The sequence below is a fragment of the Drosophila melanogaster genome, chromosome 3L (genome assembly GCF_000001215.4).
Source record: "Drosophila melanogaster chromosome 3L".
Classification (NCBI taxonomy): Eukaryota; Metazoa; Arthropoda; class Insecta; order Diptera; family Drosophilidae; genus Drosophila; species Drosophila melanogaster.
In genome coordinates this window covers 15,896,103-15,900,155 of record NT_037436.4, presented here as the reverse complement: position 1 = coordinate 15,900,155, position 4,053 = coordinate 15,896,103, and the positions used below count along the sequence as shown (strand labels likewise).

At 39.0% G+C, this 4,053-nt stretch overlaps 1 protein-coding gene across 17 annotated transcripts in view, besides 1 other annotated feature; it reads left to right on the top strand.

The window, feature by feature from the left end:
- Positions 1-371: 371 nt before the first annotated feature.
- Positions 372-871: a mobile genetic element.
- A 255-nt stretch (positions 872-1,126) lies between these two features.
- Positions 1,127-4,053, top strand: part of pHCl-1 (pH-sensitive chloride channel 1) — a 50,452-nt gene continuing 47,525 nt past the window's right edge. For 8 of the 17 annotated variants that reach the window (NM_001274967.1, NM_001370026.1, NM_001274966.1 and 5 more), the window contains exon 1: positions 1,127-1,220. The gene's annotated coding sequence lies outside the window, so the exon portion shown is untranslated. The other 9 variants (NM_001274969.1, NM_001274970.1, NM_001274971.1 and 6 more) reach the window with 2 other exon arrangements.

Here is a 4,053-nt window from a genome sequence, read left to right as displayed (position 1 = left end):
AACCAAGCCGTTTTAAATAAAATGCCAATGGGAAGTTCTATGTGGTGTATGGGGCGTATGCGTAATTTTATTAAAAGTCAGCTGTGTTTTATATAATTTAAATCGATTTCATTTACTTTAATTGTTAATTGAAGTAATTTTTTTTGTTGTGAAGTTAATTTTTATTATGCAAAAACAAACTTATTTTATATATTTGTTGCCTTTTTACAAGTTACTTAAATATTTTAATTAAAAATACATACATTCTATATCACAAAATATAAAAAATATCTTAAATAAACATCTCATCATTTTTGATTGCTAGAATGCACAACCATCCCACTGTGCGACGTGCATCCGCAAAGGATTACGTCACTTGCCGCCGCGTCTCCTTTTTTTTTTTTTTTTTTTTTTTTTTTTTTTTTTTTTTTTCCATATTACGATGATGTTTTTATTATTTGATCAACGCACTGTTACCCATGCGGCAACTTAATTTGATCTGCTTAAATTATTTTATTTTACAATGTGTCTTGGTTACTTAAGACTAACAGATTTTTAATCCTAAAAATGATAGGGAGAATTATAATAGTTGATATAACATAGTAATTATTATTTATTTGATTATTCTAATGAATTTTAAAACTAAGACTTTCTAGGTCAAAACCAGGTTAGGGAGGTCATGAGGGTGGTGTCGCTTGAGTCTTCTTTTGACTCTAGTCCGAGGGTCAGCATTGACCACAGCTGCAGTTCCTAGCTTCCTTGCTAGGCTGTTGGGGTGTACATTAAGCCTTTCCATATATTTTTGGGCGATGTTCTGGAGCTTGTCTCCTAATTTGGGCACCTTGAGGTCGCGTTCGATGTCTCTTGTTCTCATATACCAAGGAGCCCCCGAGCCGCCGCGTCTCCATCGACACGGAGACTGACCCTCGGGCATCAGCTGTTTTTACGGACGAAGGATGACGGGGAGCCATAGGGGGAGCAGCGGTGCCGAGGGGTCGAAATGCCGCATGCACTGGCGGCAATCAGCTGTGAAGCTTTGGGGCACTCGGAAAGCTGCCCAATTCAAGGAGCTTCGGAGAGAGCCGGCGGTGAGCTTTGGCTCCGAACGGGAAAATAGGAGGCGACATCGAAAAGCAAGCGGCGCACCAGAGACTTTTCGGTGTTCGCCGCGCTTCGTCATCCTGCTTTTCCGCTTTTCCGAATCGAGAATGCGTGCCAAACTGCATGAAAAGGAAAACTTGGTCAGTTGAGGTCTCAGTTCGGGTCGGGTTTGCAATTCAACAGCACTGCGGAAGCGGAGAAAACTCGTCACCAAAGCGGACGGGCCAAACAATAAGCCAGCGTAGTAATATCGACTTCACACCGCCCTCGATATATATATAATATATATATATATATATATGATATTCGCAAGAAAACGGTATCGGAATGATATCCAAAAGTGCCAACCCATTGAGGGCCTAATCCAATGTGTTGGAAAATGATTGAAAATCGCGTGGAAATTGCAATGTGCGAATTGAAATGTGTATTTGTGTTTTGAATTCTTAACGCTCAACCCAAGTGTTTCCATTTTTTGCAGTGAGTGAGTGAGCGAGTGAGTTATGTAAAGCTCTGGTGTTGGGTTCTTTTCGGTCTTCGCGTTGGGTGCGGGATAGTAACCCATACCACCGCCCGCAACAATAACAACAACAACAACAATTGTAGCAACTGCACCACCAGTAACAACAAGAACAACCACAGCGAGCGTGTGAAGCGACAATAAGTGTTGCAAGATTGAGTGGCTTCAAAAAAGTGGTCATTAAAAATTAAAGCTAGAGAATTAGGATGCAAAGAATTGGGATTTCAAAACTAGGATTGTACTGGCGGTGAAAATTAAGTATACGCACCCACGGACCACTGCTAATTTATGCATGAACTTGAAAACTGAACACTTTTAGTGCATTTTGGCGTGCTAAGCGATAATAAGTTTATGATGCACTAAAAAATATTTAAAACCGTTTGAAGGTCAAGGAATAAGAACCGAATATTAGATTTAATTACATTTTTCAAATAACTAAATTGTCGGTTCAAAAAACCTTAATTCGACAATTCAAATTCTTAACTTTACTTGGTTTTGTAATACAATTTATTTGAGGAAAATATTTCAAAGAAATTTTGAGTTTTAAATATAAAATATATAAGTAAAGCGGCTCAAAAGCATTTATTCGAGATATTAAGTATACGCACCAGAGACCACAGCTTGCAGCATATAGAAATTGTAATGGCAAAAAATATAGTAAATACTCAGAACACTTTTGTTTTAAATCATATAAATGTATTTTTCAAATTTTAAAATATATAAAATAAAATATATATCTAATATATATAAAACAAAAAAATTAAATATATAAAATATATTTTTACAAATCAAAGAAAGGGTTTCCTAGTATTAGCACATTACAAGACAATTATTTAAATTTGGAAAAAGTTTTCAGACACGCAGACCCGAGTTTAAGTTTAGGAAAGGCCGCCGCAGAGCTACACTATTTTATATAAAGCCCCAAGTTATCGCAGCTTACCCCGCGTGGGTAAATCAATCAAAAACCATTTGCAGTCGCTTCAATCCCCGGCAATCAGCCCATTGAGCAAGCTTTGTGTATCATAACACAATCAGTTTGGGTATCGGCATCAATTACCAATTATAACTTGACAATAAAATCGCCAAGTGTCCGCATAAAGAGCCCAAAAGACACTCACACACACACACACACTCAGCCGCCAATCAATTCGCTTTTAGCGGTCTCCGACTATTTTTAGTTGCACTTGCTTTCCTTTTTTCTGGTTTTTGTGTTTTTTTAAGTTTATTTTACTTTGCACAATATTAGTGTCAAGGTGCAGCCAGTGCATAGAGACAGAGATGGAAATAGACTCCGTGACAGAGACGGCGACAGTCGAGCCAAAAGAGCAAGTCAAGAAAGCGCAAAAGAAACCAAGAAAAGGGGCGAGAAAATGGGAACCCCTTTTCTTGGCGGCGGCGACGACATCGCGAGAAAGCAACACACGAAAAGGTGGCTATCAAAAAATAATAACAAATACAACCACACGATGGGGAGGGGTGTGGAGTGTAGGGGCGATGGCGGTGCATTTTGGGGGTGGCAAGTGGGCGAAAAAGGGGGGATCTCCTCACGACTTGTCACATCGAACAGAAAGAAATTGAATTTATGTCTTGGGTGGGTTGCCTTCAATGACAATAAGGCTGCTATAACCGCAGGTCTCTCTATATATGCCAACGCTAAGAGCACTGGTAACGGTATAGCTATAGCCAACAGCCAACAGCTAATGCCAACGTAACGGAACCGTGGCGCGTGTTTCGTTGGAAGGTAAATCGCGTTAGCAACAACAACAAGGATACGCAGGGCTCAGCTTTCAGGCTGCGACCCACATTACTTAAATTACGAACTACACGCAAAGTCGCCGAAAGCCCACACACAACTGGGAAAAGTCACACACGCTGGTTAGTCATTCCCTCAGTCAGTCAGCCAGGCAGTCAGTCCGTTCGTAAGTCAGTCAGTTCGTCACTACGTCCGTCATTCAGCCAGTCAGTCAATCATTAGCCAAAACGAGCCTTATGCGTCAGCCAGTATGTGACCTACACTCTAAGGATAATTTGGTATTTTCGAAATAACACAAGCTTTATTTAAAGCTTAAATCCTTTTCAGGCAAAGGGGACTAAGTAAAATTTATTTAAAGCGAAATAATTTAGAAAATCAATGAAGAAAAACTCGTCAGGCATAAGTAAAATTTTATTAGTGAATGAACGCATTTAAAAGTTAAAATAGCAGTGCACTGGAATATCATTAAATTACAGTATATAAACCAACAATTAAAACACAGTTTTCATTATCATTTACTTTAAAAACATTTATTTAATATTATATCTAGCTAAAAGAAAAGAAACTCCTTTAAAACGCTGGTCGATTTTGAAACTATGTTTTTTGAATAGTGAAATGTCCTCGTCCTTGCCACATTGCGTGCTCTTGGGTGGAGCCTCCGCCACAGAAGAAGAAAAGTGGATACGGAATGGAGGGAGGGATG